The sequence below is a fragment of the Mustela lutreola genome, chromosome 1 (assembly GCF_030435805.1).
Source record: "Mustela lutreola isolate mMusLut2 chromosome 1, mMusLut2.pri, whole genome shotgun sequence".
Classification (NCBI taxonomy): Eukaryota; Metazoa; Chordata; class Mammalia; order Carnivora; family Mustelidae; genus Mustela; species Mustela lutreola.
The window spans coordinates 190,725,609-190,747,514 of NC_081290.1; the positions used below are offsets into that span (position 1 = coordinate 190,725,609).

Genomic DNA, 21,906 nt, shown 5'->3' on the forward strand with positions numbered 1-21,906 from the left:
AACTGAGTGCCGTCTGTACCGAGCGGCTTGGCTCTGAACCCCGCTGAGGCCAGAGAGACCAGGGGTGACAGCAAAAGATGGTTCGGGACCGTCTCACCCAGTTGGGTGGAGGGGTGGTCTCCAGTTTATTCTTGGGTTCCGGCAGGGAGGGGTGCCCTGGATGCTTTGCTTTCGGTCTTAATAGAACTGTTTTCAAAGGCAGAGCAGTGACCTGACCCCTGCTTGGGGTGGGGGATGCCTTGGCGACAGGTCAAGGAGCCTTGCAGGCCAGGATCAGGCCTGGGCACTGGCTTTGCTCTGCCTCTGGTCCCCATCCCAGAAGGCACCTATCTCCCAGCCCAAGTTCGGGCAATGGGTAGCAGTTGCGCCCTGAGATGGCCCCTGGGAAACTCAACTACCAGCCCCACCATGAGCTCATGGATGCCTAGGAGTTCCCATACTCCATTTTGTCTGAAGCGGTACTGACCATGGAAATCCACTGCTCAGCTCTGCTGTGGGGGGCACTGTCTGGGGACAACCCAGCAGCCACCATGGCAATAGCCGTGACCATACTTGCCCTGCTGTTCTCGCCACTGAGGAGTGCAGCTGGGCTCTGGTGTGGGCCTGTTCCTCAGGGGCAGGACCTCTCTGACTCAGGCTGGAGGGTTCCCCACGGGCCTGAATGGAGCTCTCACAGCCGGGCAGTGGTTTGAGATTCTCCCCACACGCTCCTCCTTCTTTCCCTCCCCTTTCTTGGGGCCCGACTGTGTCTGATGCCTGTCCAGGCCTTCTCCGGTCCCCTGCCCGTTATCCTTCACAGGCTTATCCTTGGTGGCTCCGTGACATCAAATCTTATCTTGTTGTCTCTTCTGGGAAGTCTTGAGCCAACACAAATGATGCCAGGAATGGTCTTAGGAAGTAGGAATTTGGGTCTGCCAGCTAGGACCCACTCCGAGGGGAAGGTAGGATGCAGCCCGGTGGTAACAGTCCCAGTGGAGGCCTGGGAGGGCATCCTGGCAGAGGGGATCAGCTACAGTGGTTCAGGCCTTTGAGATATGCAGAAAACTGTGTCAGAGAAGCCATGGAGTTGACTGGTGGTTATTTCTGTGGGCCCTTGTAGAGGGATAATGAGAAACCATGGGCCCCCGACAGTTAGAGGCTCAGTGTGAGAGCCAGAGGAACATCTTGGGGGGTTACGGAGAGCTCCCACTTCCTCCCACAGTGGAGTGGACCTGGCAGAAGAATAGACCCGGGACTGGAGAAGAAGCCTCACGGAGCTCCAGAGATGCCCAGCTGAGCCAGCTTTGTTGTGCTGAGGTCAGGGCTCTGGCTGGGGAAATCTGGAACTCTACAGCTGAGGTGAGGGTAAATGGATGTGTCCCTCACAGCACACAGGTGGCCTGCCTGTCCCCCGTTTAAGAGTGAACACCATTCTATATGAGGAGATGCTGGGAGGCCCCAGGCACATTCCCCACCTCTGCTCCTGGCTGCCTGGCTGAGGAGGGAAGATAAAGCCCAGCAGGAGCCAGGGCGGGGACAGCAGCCTCACAGAGGAGGACCGACCACACCTAATAGTGCATCACAGCAGAAGCCCAGCTAGCTAGGTTTTGAGTGTTCTTGACCAAAGGGGTCATAACAAAGACAGCATAAGCAAAAATGCATTCACTTGGTGGCACTTTCTTAGGACATGGGGTTCAACACTCTGGCAAGGACCCCAGGGAATGGGCCAGATCATGGGTAGGGGGCATGGCATTTCCCATTGCAAGCGCAGAATTGGGATCGTGGTGCTAACACCACATTGGACCCTTGGTCTGTGGGATAAGAGCCAAGTGGAAACTTCTGGAACTGCCCCCACCAGCCAAGAGAGCCGGTCAAAAGTGATGTCATATGGAGGCTGAGGAGAGACTAATGCCATCATGACAGCCTTGAAGGATGCAGGGGGGGTCCCTGTCTTAACTCCTCAGTCTGCCTTGCAGAAAGGAGCCCAGAGAATGCTGACTGCTGTAGGCTTAATCAAATGGCAGCCCGTCTAAATGCCGGGAGACATGCTCGTTCGGTGGCAAGACTTGGAAGGGCCCCTCTGGAGTGCTGGGCCCCCAGCAGGAAAATATATAGGTCCAGGGACCCAAGGGAAAACAGGAGTGCCCCCCTGCCTCCTGGCTGACAATCACTCCCAGGGGCCCAGGGAGAATTTGTACTTCCCATCCTCACAACTGTGGGCTCTACAGGGCAGAGGGCCCCACTGAACTGTCAGCTGAGGCTGTCACCGGCCCAGGGGGCTCCTCGTGTTCAGCCAACCCAGAAGGAGCCCCTCTTGGCAGGGCTGCTGTCACATAGCGGGGAGGGGGCAAGGGGTGTGTGTAGGGCACAGGTGACTCCTGCGGCTTCTTCTCCTTTAATGGTGAATGGACACATGCCGCAGCCTGGCTGAGGAGGGCATGAGGGTCTGGGGCTCAGACCCCCTCAGGAATGAAGATTTGGGTTGTAGCTCTGGGCAAGCTGCCAAGACCTGCTGAACGAGGTGGTAGCTGAGCGAGGGGACACTAGTGGGGGTGTGGAAAGGAGAGATGAGTGCCAGTTGTGACCCTGAGATCTACTGGGGGTATGGAGGAGCCCGTGGAGCAGGGAGCAGACCCCCGTGGTGCCAAGGTGGACCCTCCCATCCATGGACATGCGCATTTCAGGTCCGCTGGGGGCTGATCCACCACCGCGTGTGTGCTGAGCTCACGGTCCCCATCACTGTCCTCAGGCCGCCCCCACCAAGGATGGAGCATGACAGGGATCGGGTGCAGGACTCCTCCTGCGGCTGCAGGACTCCTCTTGCAGCCAGCTGCGGCTCTAGGACTCTCTCTCTGGGGCCTGCTCCAAGCTTTTGTAGACCGCGCGGCAGCCTGAGACGTTCCCGTCCAACGCTCCTTCCTTCCTCTCTCCCTTCCTGGGTGTCAGACCTGCAGCAGGGGCTGCTGGCTCTCCCTGCCGGCTCCCTCCTTGGTCCCTCACCGCCAACCCCCACCGCAGCTCTGCACATCTCATCCCGTCTTGGTGGCTCCGTCTTGAGAGAGTCATAGGACTCGAACTGAGTCATAGGACTCCTCGGTGCTGTCTTCTGCTCCTGCTCTGGGCTTGGTCTTCCCAAGATAGAGGAGATGCAGGGCCCTCTCCTTAAATGTCCCGCAGTGTCTCCTCCTCCCAGCTCTTCTAGATCTCTTGCTTTGGAGCCTCTGGATGTCCTTCCTGAGTTCTAGCCTAGAGCCACCAAGCTCTGCCAACGGTACCCGCCACCTGAGCGGTGTCCTAGCCCAGAAACCTTGATGGAGGTTGAGGGCTGTGCGGCAGGCTTGGTCAGCGCCCTAGGGCACGTGTGCAGCATGGCGATGGGGCCGCCCAGGGTGGGGGGGCACGCCGAGCTTGGGTGAGGCTCTAGTTCTTGGCCCCCAAACCTCTGGCAGCCCTCCCCTGCCCCTCCAGAGCCCTGCCTTCATGAACAGTGCATGCTCTGGGCCGGGCTCCCTCTCACCACTTGTTGGGAAGGAGATTTGATGACAACATCAATAACGGGAGTTGTATACAAGCTGCGGTGTCAACAGCCCTGAGGGCTGGGGATAAATCCGCTCCCGGCCCAGCAACTGCTCTGCGGGCCAAAAGGAATTACACTTCTTTTGGCGAGAACACCAGTGTCTCCTCAGGACGCCAGAGCTGATCTCCCTACGCCACCCTACAGGCCACGCTCATGAGCACCCATCCACCTCAGTGCCCTAATCGCGTGGCCTCTGTTCAGGACATAGGGCATCCCTGGCGCCTGGCCCCGCCTGCCCGTGGCTGGTGAGTAGCAGCTGGCTCCCTCTGTTCTTTGTCCCAAGCTGTCTTACTGTGTTTCTCAAACGCACAAGCTTCGTCCAGGTTTCCCCCAATCCAGTATGTGCGGAGGCCAGGGAGGGAGGGCTGTTAGGGAGCGGATGGGGTCAGAGCCACGTGCTGAGGTCGGGGGCTTGTACGAGAGAGGAGGTTGCCAAGGGGAGTGTGTATTGGGAATGTGGGGCCGAGGTAGGCTGTCCCGGGGTCGGGGGCTTGTAGGAGAGAGGACGATGAGTGTGCATTGTGGGGGGCCGAGGCGGTGGGACTATCCCTGAGCCCGGCCCCTCCCGTGCCCTGAGGGAGGGCTGTGCATGCCAGGCTGATAGGGCAGCAGTCAGCGAGCAGGACTGAGAAGTCGTTAGTGGGGATTGGGGCCAGCTGCAGCTGTCCCCTTACATCAGAGCGATTTTTATGCCGAGCCTGGCCCCCCTCTTCAGGGGGTCCCACGGGAGTCGTCCATGATTTTCTGAATCAGTAACTTCCATCACTTACCTCTCCCCCTGTGCCTCAGCGCCCCCCCTCCCAAAATCTCCCCCCGACCCTGCCCCCCGCCTGCCATTTCTGCTTCTTCCCCTCCTTCCCCCCTTCTCAGGGCTCTGGCAAGTTTATGCACTCTAGACTAGGGGCTGAGTGAGGAACGAGGCAGATTTGGAGAATCCTGAATGGGGCATGGCTTTCTCCTTTCTGGAACTCTCGGCGTCTCTGCACTCCCTCCCACCTCGACCACATTCAGGCCTGGGAACGGGGTTCTTTCTCACCATCCTCAGGAAGGGGTGGGTGGACAGAATCTCTGTACTTATTATGTGGCCTAAAGTGACAGCCAATACCCAACTCAGGACACCAAACCCAAGCTCTGGGGGCTGCCTTGTGTGCTCTCTGGGCCCCCGGAGCTGAGGGACAGCCAGGCGGCAGAGCTGGGCGTTCTGCTGTGGACAGGAAACCTGAGGCCCAAGATGGCTCTGCCAGCCTCCTGGGGCTCCTCTGTCTTTAGGCAGACGCCCCACAGGTATGCTCGTCCTCGTGGCTGCTGTGTGGTTAGGGCCCGGACTAGGGAGCCGGAGGACCAGGGGTTGGAATAGCACTTTTCTCAGCGCTCACTGGGTGATCTTGGACAACCCTCAATTCCACTGAGCCCCTGTTTCCTCCTCTAGAAAATGAGGGCGACAACAGGACTCACAAGATAGGTTGGTGTGAGGGTTGGACAGAAGAGGGCTTGAAACCTCGCCACGAAATGCCTGGCACACAGCAGATACTCACACTGCCATTGTGGTCTCTTCTGCTGGAACGGGCAGGGCTGCGCAGCACATCTTGGGACACAGGGGTCGGTGTGCATCCCCACGTGGGAAGGGGCAGTCTAGTGGCTGTCTAGGGAGTGGACTCTGTGTCCACAGTGAGTTCTAGCTCACATTCATGTTTCTAGGTTGGGGGAGGAACAGTAAATGGCTGGTGGTCTCCTACCCTGCATAGAATCTCAAAGTAGGGCCTAGGTCGGTCCTCTGGGCTAGGCCACCTGGGAATGCTCCCTCCCTCCCCGGGGGCAGGATTTGGCTTCTCAAGATGGACTCACTTTGGCATTTCCAGCAGAGAGGGAGGATGGTTGTGTTGTATGAAGACAAAGGCCTGGCTCTCCCACGGGTGCCAGGAGAGAATGTGTTATCTTTGGGCCCAGGTGGTCTGGCCTGGGTCTCTGGGCTGGCACCGTATGGGCGCCGCCCAGCCCCGCGTCTGCTGAAAGGCAGAAGCTGTGGGCAGAGGCGGCAGCCGTTCAAGCGGATGCTGGCCCTCTGAGAGGCTGGGAGTGGGGCCAGGGAGAGGGGCTGTTGCCGGTTTTGGGTGATAGTCGGCAGGGCTGGGGACTGGGGACCGGGCGCAGGGCACAGAGCTGAAAGGCAGGGCTTGGGGAGAGTGCGGGGGAGATCAGGTCCTCAGGTTGGGAAACCATACCCTCCTGCCCTGGTCTGTCCAAGCCCCGCTCTGCCCAGGGCACCTGCCCTGTGCGAACACGAAGGGCCACCCCTGCCCTCCCTGTCGGGTCGATAAGCTCCCTCCCTGCCTTGTCTCCTGGGCTTCCTGTGTCCACTTTCCTTCCAGGCAGCGGGGCCCTCGCTAGGTGCAGCTGGGTTGGCTGGGGGTCCTTACCGAGGGGCGGTAGGAGGGGGAGGTGCACAGATCATAGTAGGGGGTCTGAAGGGGCAGCTGCTCTAGCTCTTCCTGCTCCAGTGGCTGCGGGGGCTTCCCCGGCTCCAGGTGGAGAATCTGAAAGAGGAGGCGAGCTGTTACACAGTCTGTTCCCCCTGCCCTGCTCCAGGCAGCCCTCCTGGACTCCCCCCCACCCCAGCTTGTTCCCACGCACCCCCATCCCGGCCTTCACCACGATGGTGCCTGGACCAGCATGGGGCCAGGCATCTGCTAGATGCCTGAGGATTTGCTTTTCATGAACAAATGCAGTGGGAGGCTGAGAGATGGAGGAAGAGCTGTGGGCCCTGGCTGGTGTGTCATTTTGCAGCATGGGGAAGGGGGAAAGTCCGGGCATCGGCCTGTCGCCTAGGCCTGGCCTTTTGCGAGCTGTGTACTGGGGTCCGTTTAGGGACCGGTGTATGAGGGAGGGCTCTGCTTTTGGGTTGGGTCCCACCCTGGGGCCATCTCCCATTTTTCCTCCCCACCCCCTCCTTCCAGGGACTCAGGCCCACCTGGATGTCCTCAGGTGCACGGTGGCTATGCCTGTCGGGAGAAGGCTCCAGCTTCTGGGAGGAGGGCAGGGCCGTCCTGGGAGAACAGAATGAGGCTCACACACAGGGTTTCTGTTCCTGTCAGGCCATGAGCCAGTTAGGGGTCCCCGAGCCCACTTCCATGGTGGCCCCCGGGGCTCTGCCCCCAGACAGGTCAGAGCTCGGGGTGCTGTCGCCCAGCACTGCTGGGTGGAAGCTCCTGGGTATGTCTGCCCCAGCCCAGCCTGTCCCTCCCTCCAGCCTAGGTGCGGGAACCCTGTGAGTCTCAGGGGTCCTAGCTTGGAGGACAGCAGGAAATCCAGAGGCTGCACCTAGGCTAGGACCAGGGTGAGGCGAGGGAGGCCTCTATTGTGGCCTGGGGGAACCAGAAATCTCAGATGGCACAATAAATACTATTGTAATATAATATATTTAAAACCCACATTAAGGGTGCCTGGGTGGCTCAGTGGGTTGAAGCCTCTGCCTTCGGCTCAGGTCATGATCTCAGGGTCCTGGGATCGAGCCCCGCATTGGGCTCTCTGCTCATCGGGGAGCCTGCTTCCCCCCGCCTGTCCCTCTGCCTACTTGTGATCTCTGTCTCTCAAATAAATAGATACAATCTTAAAGAAAAAAACAAAAACCCCAATTCAGGCAAAAATCCACAAACCAAATATCAATGTGTTGAGAAAAAGGTAGGGTTGGGGTTACTGAGTTTTCCTTCGCCTCATGCTCCAGAATAGCTTGTGTGGCCTATTCCTGATGCTGGTTTTTTTTTTTTTTTTTTTTTTAAGATTTTACTTATTTATCTGACAGAGATCACAAGTAGGCAGAGAGGCAGGCACAGAGAGGAAGGGAAGCAGGCTCCCTGCTGAGCAGAGAGCCTGCGGGGGGGGGGGGGGGGGGGGGCAAATCCCAGGACCCTGGGATCATGACCTGAGCCGAAGGCAGAGGCTTTAACCCACTGAGCCACCCAGGAACCTCTCTGACGCTGTTTTTAATTAACTCGTAGATATTTCGTTCCTCATGGACTTCTGCCCTCACCCGTGTCCGTGGCTAGGGTAGACTTGTGGGAGGTATTTAACCTATGGTCTCCTTGTCTGTAAGCCGCGGATTCCGGTCGCACACCTGCTTCTCTTAGCGGCCCCGGCAGTTGAGGGGGCGTCTGGGTGGGCAGGGGAGCAGGCTTGCCAGCACTCACCCGCCGCTGTCTGTCTCCAGCCGGTTCTTCTGCTGCTGGCGATGCAGTAAGAAGACAGCAAGCGCCACAGCAAAGATGAGGACCACGGCCACGGTGCCCCCTAAGAACCTGGCCACGTGTTCTGGACCCCCCCGGGGGAGGGGCTTTTCTGAAGCCAGGAGATGAAGGGAGAGAGAGAGGTTGAGAGAGAGCGAAGAAGAGAGAGGATTCTTAGAGTAGGAGAGGGGCACAAAGCACAAGAATCAGACCCTGAGGCAATGCCCTGCCCTCACCTCCCTCCCCTTCCCCGTGGCTCCCTCCATCCCCCCCCCCCCCCCACCATGCTCCAGTTCTGGGAGGGGCTGCCCCAGTTAGGGTGGGTAGACCTCCTACTCCGCCTCCCCAGGGCGCTCTAATCCCAGACTCCGCTCAGATCTGGGGATCTGGGGCATGGAGGTGGGGTTGGGAAAGGGGGGAACCAGGGCAGACAGAGGGGTGCTCAGAGATGGGAGTCCCCACCCCCACATCCTCTCTCTGGCCCTGCAGGGAGGATTCCTGTTGAGGAGTTTAATTTTCTTCCCCTCCCTACCCAATTAAACAAGCAAATGAACTAATTGGTGCTTTGCCCTCGCAGCTCTGGAGAGGGAGGCCGGGACGGAAGATGGAAACTCTGAGATTGCATGGGGAGCCTGGGTGGGGGGCAAACCAAGTCTGTCCACTGTGGAGACTGAAAAACCCAGAGGACCACCGTCGAAGCCCTCTGTCTGGAAAGGCCACCCTCTGTCTGGGGGCACCTGGCCGTTGCCCCGGGGCATGAGGCCCAGGGGTAGGAAGTGGGGCTGGGGGACAGGCAGCCCCCTCTCAGCCGGCTCCGTGATGGGTGGGGCGAATCACTCCGTCTCTCCGGGCGTCACGAAGAAAGGGTCCTGGGGGGTTGTGAAGGTTCATTGACCAATTTCTCAGTCTGAGCTGGAGCCACTGGCTGTCCCTGAAGATAAGAACACCTCGAGGCTGCTGGAAAGGAGCCTAAACTAGGGAACGGGGGTTTGGAGCACAGGCTCCTCATACCCTAGGTTGGCCTGCGAGACCACGGCAGCGCCAGGCCTCTTCCTTCCCTCCCTCTGCTGGGCTTTGTTTCTCGCCTCTGCCCCTTGCAACGTGCAGGGAGGAAGGGACTGGTGAGAAAATCCTATGTACTTCCTCCCTCTCTCCTCCCTACACCGTATTATATATAATTAAACACAAGAGCACCTGAATAGAGGCGCTAAATTGCAGTTTGCAATAAACATCATGGAGCCAATTTTCCCGAAGCGGGATTGACAAGCACCTGCCTCTCTCTCTCTGCCATCCTGGGCCCTGACAGAGGCGGGGCCTGGGGGAGACCTCCACGCCAGCCGTGGCTCCCAGCGAGTCTGCAGTGTCTCCCTGGCCGGGCTCCTGTCTGTCCCTAGCATCTGTCCATCCACCGCTGGAGGGCCGTGGCCCCCTCGGGAGGGCGGTGTCTGTGTGTGTGTGTGTGTGTGTGTGTATGTGATGGGGACTCCAGAGACCTCTCCTTAGACCCTTGGCTCTCCGCCAGCACTGTCTCCTAACTGCCACAGACTCCCTGGGCCGGGATAACTGAGGTCACTTAAACAAACCTTGCCCCCTTTCCTGCAAACGGTAGCATCTCAGCATGGCCTTTCCTCTTTGTCCTCAAGCCTTCCTGCTTCTGCCCTGGTTTCCAGCCCTGCTGCTGCTCCAGTTCTGTGGGCCTGTTCTGCTCCTCTGCAGTGTCCCAGGCACTGTTGGGCCCTGGGCAGCAGGGAGGCAGGAGGCCCGGGCCCTGCCTCTGAGCTCTGCTGCCTTCCATTCCTCTTCCCATTCCTTCCTCCTGGCCAGCAGCTCTCTGGGACAGCCGCTCCTCCCTGCCTCTGATGCCACCAACCCTGGTCAATGCCACCAGCCTTCCTGGCCTCCCTGCCCCAGTCTGGTCTCCTCCACGCCCCTCTCCACCCTTGAGCCCCAGTGATCTTTCTAAAAACCTCTTCAGGCCGCATCTCAGCTGCAAATCTTCCAAGAGACCCTCCCCTTCTGCTCGTGGGTGCAGAGGCCTCAGCCCCTCCCCCCACAAGGCACTGGCTCCTGGAATTCTGTTTCTAGGGGCACAAGGCAAACCTACATCCCCATGTCTCTCCGCATAGCCGAGGCAGGCTGGCCTCTCAGAGGGCTGGCTAGGGCAGCCACGGGAAAGCGAACAGAGGAACGCAAGCCTGTCTGGCTCACAGCATTCAGGTTTCTTGCTTCCCCCAGCCAGCTAACCCTGGGGGCTGGGGGGCGGCCCCATGGAGCATCTGGGCAGGAGGGAGAGACCGGTTCCTGCCAGCCTTGCCTCCCTGCTTCCAGGTGAGCTCCCCCTGGGACTCTGGGGCCCCTTCAGCAGGAGAGGGAGGCAGCTGTCCTTGTAAAGACATGCTTACAGTGTAGACAGCGACATATGGTAGTGACACCGCGGATATGCCCATGTGGGCATCAGGGCAAAGGGCCAAAGTGGACAGGATGCTGCAGGCAAGGCCACAAAGGGCCAGGGCCAGAGTGGATAACTCGGGTTTTGTTCCCTCCCAACTGCCCTCTCTGCCTATCCCACCATCACAAAATAGGAGTGCCAGATCCCAAGAGCCCCGGGACCCTGCTTGATCCCTCTGGAGGGTCCCACCCTGGTGGAAGAAAGACAGGCGGAGGGAATGTACACAAGGAATGAGACATGGCGACAAGGGAAAGAGAAGTTGGCTGGAAGTCTGTGCCAGGCACCTGTGCTGATGTGGGGTCTGTCTGAGGCTCATGGCGAGGCTGCGAAATTTGATAATGGTACTCCCAGTGAGAAAAATGGGGCTCAGGGAGGTTAAGTAATTTGCCCGAGGTCACCCAGCCAGTTGGTGGCGGAGCAGACACGGGAGCCTGCATCTGGGTGACGTTCTCTGATGAGGCTGCGGGTCGTATTATTGGTCCGGCCCCTCGTGTGGTGAGAAGCTGCGTCCCCCGCACCCCTCACCAGACACATCCCCACCGACCCCCTCGCCCTGTGTTGCTTTGTGTCTGAGCCTCCCCTTGACAGCTGTGAGGCAGGGGCCCCGTGCTGGCCCCCGCTGGAGCCCTGGCACTGGGCCCTCAGACATTCTCTGGTTACACCGGGACGAATCCACTCCCCCACACCCAGCGCCGCAGGCTTTGGGGCAGGACTGGTCACCTGCAGACAGCCGGGCCTGGCCGGGGCCTGGGAGAGCGGGGGACCTGTGTGTGAGCAGGGGGTCAGGCCTCTAGAGAGCATCTTCCGTGAGCCAGGCTGGGTGCCCGGCTGAGGCTGGTTGCGTTGACTGAGAAAGCTTAAAGGGGTCAAGTGGGTTGTCCGGAGTCCCACTGCCAGGAACGCCACGGCTGGAATCGAACAGGGTCGACTTCTGAAGTCCCTTGTTTCCTTCTGTGGGCACGGCCTGGTCTCTCTGGGACACAGGAGTCCCCCTCCAGGCAGAGCGTGCACCTGCCTTGGCTCAGGCCCCGGGGACCAACTGCCTCCTGCTGGTTTCTGGGGCTGAGCCAGTGACACCTGGAAGTCTCAGTGTTTTTACCTGTCACATGGTGACAACACACCCGGTTTTCCTGCCCTTAGACTGAGAACGCGAGATTCCCCGGTTAGGAGGTAAACACAGACTGGGGTCCAGTCTGGGGGTGGGGGAGCTGCAGGCCAGGGAGAGAAACCAGATCTGCCCTCCGCACTGTGAGGTGCTTGGATTCCAGCCTGCGTTCAGTACCCCATGTCTGCTTCTCCCACCACCCTGACTCTGTACTTGTCATCAGTGGTCCTGAACCCGTGCTCGGTGGCTTCACAGCACACCCGCGTGCTCTACCCATTGCCCCTCAGTAAACATGTGACTGAGCAAACAGCTCAGCAAACACATCCCGAGCACCTTCTGTGTGCAGGGCACTGGGACGGGTGATGGCAGTCTTGCCTCTGGCTCATGGAGAAGTCAGAAATGTACACAAATAAGCACCCTATTTTGTGATTCCTCAAAGGAAGTCTGTCCCAGGCCCGGGACAGGCGTGGAGAAGAGAGCGGGTGGCTCCCGGAGCTCATGGCTTCGCACAGGAGGAGCCTTCTGAGCCCGGTTTTGAAAGGCTTATAGGAGTTTACCAGTAGAACATTGTCGATAAGGTGAGGAGTGTGGCAAGGACCCGATGGGAAACGCAGACTGTGTGAGAGATATTGCAAGTTTGGGATGTGGCTGGGAAACGGGAGGCAAGGGGAGACAGGGCAGGGGAGGAGCCATACCCCACTCAGAGGCTTCACTTTATCCATAGGTAATGTGACACGCTCTGTCCCGCTACCCCTGCTTGGGGACAGAGACACTGCTTTCTCCGAAGCTCCACAGACCAGAGCGCCCCTGTAGCCGCCTCTTCCTGAGCTCCTTGGGGCAGCTCTTGGCCGTTCTGCTCACAAAGCTCTCCCGGGGTAGTCTGCCTAGACTAGATGCATCACTAGATGCAGGCAGAACAGGTGTTTCTGGGGGGCCAGGAGCTCGGAGGAGGCTGGGTATCCGGATGTAGCCCCACCCAATGCCGGGAGGTAGGACTGGCTGGGTGGGGGAGGGGCTGATTACATTGCCTAGGGCCCACCCAGTGGGTCAGAGTCCACCTGGCCCTCTCTCCAGCCCAGGTGTGCAGGAGTGGCTCCTTCCCGCCAGCCAGAGGCAGGTGCCAAGGGCTTGGGTGGGGATGCTCTGGATCATTCTCCTCTCTTGGGTAGGTCTGAAGGCAGCCCAGCAAGTGCTTCACAGGGACCCGAGCATCCCTGAGTATCTGACGGAGGCAAGGCTCCTGAGACTCGTTTTAATCTCGTTGTTTCAGGGACGCTCGACACTTCTGACAGCCCAGGCCAGGGCACCACTGAGGCTGGGGCTGAGGGCAGTGCAGGACGGCGGGGGTTCGGGCTCAGCCCTCCATGCTCGGGAACCAGCAGCGCTGGCCCTGGAGCCCTGTGGCCTCAGCATCAAGATGAACCTCCCAGCTGGCCTCCTAAGGCCCTGCATGAACTCCTTGCCTGGCTCTTAACATTGGAGGTTGTGGAAATCTCTTCCCTTTGCCCAGGAGCAGACGCTTGCTCTCTTCCACAGTTCAGCCTCCCTGAGCCTGGGTGGTGGGGGAACCCACCCAGAGGCTTGGAACGGATGCAGCCAGTCCGTGGCTGGCTGGCAATTGTGGCTTGGACTCAGCCAGGCCTCTGCCTTCTCCTTCCCTTGGGCTAGAGAGCTAGGAGGCCTGACTCTAGCCCAGGGCTAGAGGTGGGCCTAGACTAAGGCTGGGGCTGAAGCTTCGGGACTGGGCTGTGCTTAGCCCTGTGTCTGCTCAGGGGCATCAGCGTTAGTGCAAATACCCTTTCCTCTTGGCCACAGAATTTGCTTAGGTTCTGATCTCTGGTCACTTTGCAGTCACCTCGTTCAGACCTCCTAGATGGAGACCGGGGGCTCCAGATGGGCACCATCCCTCTTCCCTCCCAGGTCCCGGGCGTGTGATCTTTTGTCTCGGGCAGATGGAAATTATGGAAGGGGCCTAGCATGGTGACTGGCACAGAGCGCGTGTAAGAAATGGTCACTCTTTTTGTCATCACTAGTCAATCAGTGTAAATTGGTGGTGGTGATGTTGGTCCCTGGAAGTTTGAAGACTTCTAAGCTATACCTGGGGCCACATTGTCATTATGTCACTCACATAGTACATGCACTTTTTCCTACATCGTCTCATTTGAGGCTTCCACCCCTTTGCCTCTGCTGTCAGATGGGTAAGTGGAGTCTCAGAGAAGGTCAGTAAAATGCTCAGGGTCACACAGCTCACTGGTGATGGAAACCAGGCAATCCGATCTTCGGTAAGGGGCTCTGACCAGCCCCCTTGAGGACCTTGTTTGGCGGGGGAGGGAGGGTGTGTTTCGTGACCCCTGCTGCCTCTGGTTGTAAGTTCAACTGGGGAGGAAGACAGGCCAGCTCAGTTTTGAGTCTTGAGCTTGCCATTTACTCAGCTGTATAATCTTGGGGCAACTCACTCAAACCCTCTGAGTCTCAGTGTCCTCATCTGTAAAATGGGACTAACAACAGGTGTGCATGAGGTTCAGGCCTTTAGTATGGTACCTGTGACTAGTCAGTGCTTAGTAAGTGTTGTTTCTAGTAGGGCAGGGACATGTCTGCTCCTTGGGCATCTCCAGGTGGCTGGGGCTAGGGCCCCTTCTCTAATCCCACCTGTTGGCCTCTCAGCCTTGCCCTCAGCTTTCCCTTGTCCCTTGCTGGTCATGATCCACAAACCCCAACTTGTCTAGGCCTGTGTGAGCAGCAAGGGGTCAGGGTCTCCCTGTTGTGTGTGTGTGTGTGTTTGTGTGTGTTTACACATGCGGACAGTGTGAGAGGCTGTGACACTCTACTTTGCACAAGGTGTTCTGGTCATCTGGAATGCTCTCCCCAGTGTCACCAGGCCTCCCAGCCCCTCCCACCTGCTCTTCACACCTTGAGTTGTCGTTAGGAGAAAAAAGGATGGCGCACAGAAGAGGCTAATTTTCCCAGAAGCTCACCCCTGCCACGGGGTTTGTCTCAGAGCCCTCTCCAAGGTTAGGCCCAGCTGGAGAGAGTTACTGGGATTTCATGCACATTCCTGGGGGGAGAGGGACTATCTCTCTGATGGGGATCCTGCCAGGCAGGGACCTGACCCCCAGTCCTCTCTGAGGGAGGGGATGAGCATCCAGCTGGGGGATAGGGCTGGGGGCATGGGGAAGCCATTTATCTGCTTCCCACCCCGCAGGATGGTCTGGGGTGTAAGTGGTGGGGGTGTAAGGGGTCTAACTGCCCCTCCCCCACTCCAACATTCACCCTGCCCCAGGTCTCAGGAACAGCCTGTCCCCTGAGCCCCCCACTGCCTGTTCGCGGGGGGGGGGGGGAGTCCATCACTCCCTCTCTGCCTCAGTGCTGCCCAAGGAGACCCTCACTCATCCCACAAAGCCCAGGGTTTCCCCTGCCTGGTTTGACGATGTCCTCTAAGGGGCTACATCTCAAGCTCTTCCAGGCTCTTCTCCTCCTGGTGCCCCTCTGGCTCATGCAGGATTGGGGGGCAGTCCTCAAAGCACCCCCCTTCCAAGGTATGTGGCCCTGGCAGCCTGGTCTGCTTACCACATCAATCACTCCCCATAGGGCCAAGTCATTCTTGCACTTTATTTCGCTGGGCAAGCTGAGCATTTTTCAAAAGGAACGTTACTGAGAAAATAAGAACAGGCAATATAAAAACACAGGAGTGGCTGAGTTCATGGAGAACCTATTTCGTCTCCTAATGTAATTTGTCATCCAGTCACAGACTCACTAGAAATCTCTGAAGGTCAGCGCTGCTGGCAGAAAGCTTGGGCTTCCCTGCGAGGAAGTGAGGTGACTGTCATGGGAGGTATGCTAGCAGGGCCTTGATAGCTCCTGGGTGGAGATGATTTTGAAAGGTCACCACATAACCATGATTCTTTATAATCCCAGAGGGGCAGGGTTTACAAAGGGCTTTCACTTGTTTTCTCAGGTCTTTGGTGTAATCCTAGGAAGCAGGCAGAATATGGATTGATGCCCTTTTTACAGGTAAGAAAACTGAGGCACAAAATCAAAGTGCCTTTTCCCGGGGCTCCTTGAGGTGCTGACTGCTCTCGCTGGGATTCACTTTCTGAGACCCTGGGAGCAGAGCTTATGGGCACCTGTGGTTCTGTCCCCCACCAAGCTGGAAGTAAGTTTGGGTCACATTTGCAAGGACTTAAGAGGTGGCCAGTGACGATTCTGGAGTTAACGGGCCCTCAGCTGAGCTGGGATCGTGGAAGCATCACTCTCCCCCCAAAAGACACGTTAGCATGACAGACTGGGGGTCCAGAAGCTGAGGGGCTGCCTGTCTCCCTGGGAGTGGTGCACGTTGATGGCCCAGCTGTTTGTCCATTCTGGGCAAGGGGCCCTCTCTCATCCCAGGACCCCACATCGTGGCTTCTCCTTGTAGAAAGTCTCCCAAATCAAATATATATTGTGAGTAATCCCAGCACAGTCTGGAGAAACGGGAAGGGATTTCGATATGAAAATGCTTATGTTAAACTGTAATGAAACCTAATGGCTCTTCTCTGGGCCTTGCCAAGGTGGCAGGTGCAAATCTTTTCCACTCAGGAGGGGCTCTGGTTCTCAGATGGGGTGTGTTGGGGCGGGTTGGCAATGAGCTCCAAAACCCGAGAGGGTGCGGAAGACTCAAGAATTCTGGAAGACTTTCAAAACCTGGACACATCTAGGGGAGGTGGGGAGTGGGGCAATTTAGTTCTGGCAAGTTCTATGAGCAGCACTGTGGGGCGTCTTGGGGAGAGATGATTTGATTCATCTGTTTTCCCCTCAGGGGAAAACAATTTCAAGAAGAGAAATGGGGACACCTCGGCTCCAGGTCCTCTGTGGAAGAAGTGCTGGAGAGGGTCTGATGTGCACCGAGGCTGAGCATTTGGATGGACGCGTCGGGCGGGGTGGGTGGGCATGGAGATTGAGGGTCCTGTGCACAAGCTCCTTGATCGCGCCCTCCTTGACCCTCTCTGCGGCTCTTGAAGTGGGGGTTATCGCCTGCATTACCCTCCACGCCCCACATCACGGAGCTAACAAGAGACAGACTTGGAGGCTGCACCCTGGCCCGTGAGCTCCCAAGGCAGGCCAGCCCACCAGTGTTCGCTGGCGTCTGGGCTCCGCTTCAAGACCCCGGAGCACGACCTCACACGGGACTGCGTGTGTGCAGTGTGTCTTGCAAGTTACAAGCATTGCGAAACTGAGCCGCGGTGGCATTTTGGTTCTTTTTAATGTGATGTTTGGTACATTGCAAAGAGCACTTGGCTTGAAGTCAAAAGGCCTGGGTCCAAGTTATGAGTCTCCTCCTCACCACCTGGGTGACTTTGGGCAAGACATTTAACTTCCTGAGCCTCTGGTTAATCATCAGCTAAATGGGGCCAGAAAGACTCGCCTCCAGCTTCCCTCCCCAGCTGCTCGTGAGAATCCTGGGGCACCGAGCTTCCCTTCCCGCAGGCCCAGGGTGCCTGGCCTAGTCTGGTTGGTTCCTGCTGCAAACAGTTACACGGAGGTCCTCCCGGGGCTGGGTGTTCCACAGGCCTTTCCAGATCACTTCCGTTTTACCAAGTCATCGTCGATACCATCTTTTCCAGGAAACCTTTCCCCAACGTGAGCCCCGCCTGTCTCGGATGACTCCATCTGATACCAAACATGGTTCCCACAAGCTCCGTTGTGCACCACCTGGGGCTCTCGCTGCTTTGTGGGCATACTGAAACTTGTTTCAGGCCCAGGACCACCGCCCCCCCAGCCCAACAAGCAAGGCTGGCGGGGCCCCCTCTCCTGGCTCTCCTCCAGGCTTGCCGTCAGGACACGGCTCCGCTTTTCAGAGTCTCTATGGTTGCAGGCAGTGGGCAGGGGGTACAGTGGGCAGGGGTACAGTGGGCAGGGGTACACTGGTTAGAGACATAGCTTCCGAACACCCCCTCCCACCCCAATGCACTAATTCTGTGACTTGGGCAGTTCTCTCCATCTCTTCATTTCTCTGTCTTGGGCAGATGACCATAATACTGCGTCCCATCCAAGACTGGGGTGAGGGTTTAATATTATCAGATGCTGCCCCTTCGTGGTATTTTAAGTCTTAGCTCCCAGTAAAAGATCTTGGGTCATTTTGTAACATTATAGAAACGTAAGAAAATTCTCACTGTTATTAGCCTTGTGGGACTCAGTTTCCCCATTTGAGGGTTGGGGCACATGATCTTTGAGGGTCCTCTGGTTTTAATGATTTATAATTCTAAAACAGGCCGGTGAATGTCTTGCTTGGGAGTGTGTGGTGGTTTAGGGCCAGAAGTGTAGGGCTTGGAGTGACACCCAGGGGCCCAGGCTTGGGGAAGGGGGACCCAATTGCTGGAAGGTGATGACTGGAACCATGCAAGAGGAGAGGTAGATGTTGGGTGCTGGGCCTTCCCAACCGGGGCGGCCCTGTGTACCGTCTCTATCCAGAGCCTGTAGGAAGGCCAGTATCCCCAGCTGGGGGAGCCCCAGTTCCCATAGGGACTGGGAGGCCTCCTGAAAGAGCTATGTGTAAGGGACTGACATTTCATGGATTGAAACCCCCAATTTTTCTTTCTCTGGAGGAAAATCCTGGAGACAGCAGCCACAGTCTTTCTTGGGGGGCTGGCCTTCCCCTCATCCTGGGACTCCCTAAGTGGGCTGTCAGAAAAGACATTCTCACCCGTTCTTGTTGTGATCTCCCAGTGGAGCCCCTTTCTCTGCTCGGCTCGGGCAGGGGCTTCACTCCTGTGTCGAGGAGCGCAGAGTGGGGGTTCTCCCCAGTGGGAGAACGGCCCGACAGGTGTCCACCCGCCCTCCCACACAGCAAGCCAGACTCCTCCGGAAGCGGCCTTGACCACTATCACTCCGGATACCTGCTCTCAGGATAGACGGCGGTAGATAGAAGTGAGATGGTGACCCATTGCCGTCGGGGCTGCCGAGGAGCTCCAGGGCACCTGCTAGCCCAGCCCCATGTGGTATCCGGGAAGCTGCCCCAGGACAGGCTGCCAAGCTCCTATCTTCCAGGCTCTTTGTCCTGCGTGCTATAGGCATGGACTCAGAGGTGGAGAGCCTTGCTTGAGAAGTGGCCATGATGGAAATAGAGCCCGATTCCCGGTCTGGCTGCTTCCCAGCACCTACCTGCCTCCTGCCTGCCACCAGGCTCTGCCTCGCAGCCTGTCCTTTCCACCCGTCACAGTCGTCCTCGGAAACCACATCAAGGTGTGGTTCACAGGCCCTTCTTGTGAAACAGCGGGAAGCCTGCTTGCTGAAGACTCAATCTGGGCTGCGGGGGACGGTTTCCCGGCCAGCCTCCCCCCGGCGCAGCCACTGGGGTGCTCCATGCCTCATTGTACCACACAGGACATCTCTGTGTTGCGTCAGGATTGGAGTCGCCTGATGGCTGGCCCTTCTTGCTACTCTGGGACTCCCCCCGAGCACACACCGTCCTCCCTCCTCCTCTGGCTTCTTTCCATCCTGTCCTGCCTCCCCAGGGCCTCCTTGGCCTCCAGAACAGGGACTTGTCTGAGGAGCATGGCCGGACGACGGATGCTAAGCCCTCCTGGGAGTGCACGACAGTGGGTTTTCACGAAGGGGATCCTTTTAAAACCCTGAATCTCAGCTAGTCATGTGAAAACGTGCTTGACATCCTTCGTTATCAGGAAAAGGCAAATGAAAATCACAAAGGGACACCACCATGCCCTTACCAGAGTGGCTCCCCAGAAAGAACAGGGGACGCCACGCACAGGTGAGGAAGAAGAGTCGCTCGAACACTCGTGGACCCCTGGTGGGGGCAGAAGTGGGCACAATTGCTTTGGAAGACGGTTGGGCCAGACCTGTGAATGCAAGGCCCCTTCCGGGTATACGCCAATCAGAGATGAGGGTCGCGTGCCCCAGAGTTACCTATAAGAATGTTGTGGCAGCTTTATTCATAATTGGCCCCAACCGGAAACAGCACACCTCTCTGTTGGTGACAGAAGTAATACATGGCAGTGGAGTCGCACAACGCAAAGGTACACAATAAGCAGGTACACGCCTCGTGGATACGTCTCACAGGTACCCTGGGGGGTGGAAGGAACCAGACACCCCAGGAAGTGTGTCCTTTGTATGATTCTGTTCCCGTGAAGTTCCCAAATGGGGGGATTGTCTGGGAGGGAGCTTGAGTGAACGTCTGGGTGGGGGGAGCGTGACGTGGGTGTGTACGTGTGCAGTTGTACCCTTAAGGTTTGTAAACCACATAGGATGCCTGGGTGGCTCAGTCAGTTAAGCATCTGCCTTTGGCTCCGGTCATGATCCCAGGGATCGAGCCCCGCATCCCTACACAGCAAGGAGCCATAAATACATACATATGTAAGTAAAATCTTTTTAAAAATTAAAAAAAAGGAAAGTTAAAGGCAACAAAGTGGTAAAACCTTACACGGAATCCCGGTAGGTAAAACAGATGGAAGCCGAGACCCATCCTCTTGCTTCCCACCTCAGGAGTCTCCTGGGGCATTTCGGCAGATGCTACTCTGGGGGACACATTGGGAGCCCTTTCCCTGGAGTAAACATGACTTCAGGGATCTCAATCAGGGCCATGCCTTGGAGGGACACATCCCAGTCCCTCCACGCCTGTGTCCCTCCCAGGAGCTGGTGGGTCCTGGGGGAAGATGCAAACCCTGGTGGTCACTATGTAGCCAGGAGGGCACAGAGCTGGGCTCCTTCCTGGGACTTGGCAAGTGTCCTAAAGCCTGACGTCATTTCCGTGACAGGTCCTGTTTCTGCCGCAGTTGGCGGCTTAGGGCAGATAGGCTGTGGGGAAAATAATAGTAGGAGATAATTCCCGCCTAGCTTGACTCCACTGAGCACTCACTCTGCTTCAGGTGTTGTGTTACGTCTTTACAAAGGGATGATTCTCTTTTAATCCCCGCAGCGGCCCTCTCTGGTAGGTGCCACTGTCATCTGCTTTATAAATAACTTTCTCTATATACAATGGTTTTTATTCATCTCAGCAGTCTCTTCTCAGAGCTTGAGTTATAAAGCTCAGGGAAGACAAGCAACTTGCCTTAGGTACACACAGCTGAGAAACGGTGCAACTAGGGGTGGACTCAAGGTCAGCTGGACCCTCAAGCCCACCTTTCTCCTTTCGCCAGGGCTTCAACAGGTGTCTGCTGTGAACAGAACTGGTGATAGAATCATCTGAAAGGACTGTGCCAGGCTGAAACGCTGACCCCGCTCATTAAGGTAAATGGATAGCAGAGAAACACGAAAATCACCATATTTAGGGGAGAAAATAGCCCAAGTATTGGGTGAGAGAGACCTGTCTAGAAGTAGCACACATGAAAAGGATTCAAAGGTTTACTCAACCATCCAGCCATCCATCCCCCCTTCACCTATCCGCTCAACCAGCCATCAGCCACCCACCCAACCACCTATCCATCCATCTGCCACCCATCCATCCATTCAACCGCCCACCTACCCACGCATCTATCCATCGACGTATCCACCCACCCACCCAGAAATTTAACCACCAGGATTGAGCCCACACCACCCAGTGTCCTGTGTCACTACCATTATGGAAGTCAGCTGGGTTGGCTGTAGCCACCATGTAAGAGGGAATGGGCCAGGTGCAGGAAAGACATGCAAATAATCCCCCCCCCCCCACCTCCATCTCCCATCCCTGCTGGTCAGATCTGTTCCAGGAATCATATTTTATCCCTGGTCCTCAGAATGAGAGGGAGCTGGTGCTGTGTTGTTGTTTTACCAAACTGTGGAGCATCTGGGACTTTTTTTTTTAAAGATAATTTTTAAGAGTGGTTTTGGGTTCACAGCAAAATTGAGGGGAAGGTATAGATATTTCCCATATACCCTGTGACCCCCTTATGCACAGCCTTCCCTACTACCAAAGTCCCACCAGAGTGGTACATTTGTTACAATCAACAGACTTCTGTTGATACATTATGACCACCCAAAGTCCATGGGTAGAGGGGTTGGGGATGAAGGAGGGCCCTTGTCCTGATGAGCACCAGGTGATGTAGGGAAGGGATAAATCACTATATTGTATACCTGAAACTAACATCACCCTGAAAGTAGCTGGAATTAAACTAAAAACTTAAAAAAAGAGAAAAAATGCAAAGCCTGTAGGTAACCGGGATTTTTGATGTGACTTTGAGAGCTTGCTCTGTGCGGGTATTGGGATAATGCTTTTCCGTAATGACTGGTCAGCTGAGCCTAGCCTTGAACCTAGGTTTGCCTGACTCTCAAGTTCAGGCTCCTAACAGATGTGCTGCTAAGTGACCTGGTGATTACAGCAGAGGGATAAGTATATGAAGAGGTTTGGCCAGGACTAACCATCTGCAGACATTTGAAGGGCTGTCTTAGGAAGGTCAAGGAATTACCAAGGGTGAAATTTAGCGGAGGGAAATTTTATCTCAATAGAGGAGTTGCTCAATGATGGTGGCCCTAACTTGAGAGGTAGTGAGCTGCCCGTCATCAGAGGTAACTGGCATGCTCGAAGGAAAGCCCTACCTTGAGGGCCATTCCGCCTGGTAGGTCTTCTGACTTTCACTTTGATAAGTTCAGTTTGGTTCCACCATTTTGG

The 21,906-nt window shown here is 56.9% G+C and overlaps 2 long non-coding RNA genes across 2 annotated transcripts in view; one reads left to right on the forward strand and one right to left on the reverse strand.

Moving 5' to 3' along the window:
* LOC131837165 (uncharacterized) overlaps window positions 1-6,603 on the reverse strand; it is a 31,454-nt gene extending 24,851 nt beyond the window's left edge. Inside the window, exons 1-2 of the long non-coding RNA XR_009355954.1 lie at window positions 6,525-6,603; window positions 5,974-6,090 (exon numbers count right to left, since the gene is read on the reverse strand). This is a non-coding gene — a long non-coding RNA (uncharacterized LOC131837165). The remainder of the gene's footprint in view (window positions 1-5,973; window positions 6,091-6,524) is intronic.
* LOC131837173 (uncharacterized) overlaps window positions 1-18,004 on the forward strand; it is a 222,503-nt gene extending 204,499 nt beyond the window's left edge. Inside the window, exons 4-5 of the long non-coding RNA XR_009355955.1 lie at window positions 15,286-15,341; window positions 16,126-18,004. This is a non-coding gene — a long non-coding RNA (uncharacterized LOC131837173). The remainder of the gene's footprint in view (window positions 1-15,285; window positions 15,342-16,125) is intronic.
* Window positions 18,005-21,906: the final 3,902 nt, after the last annotated feature.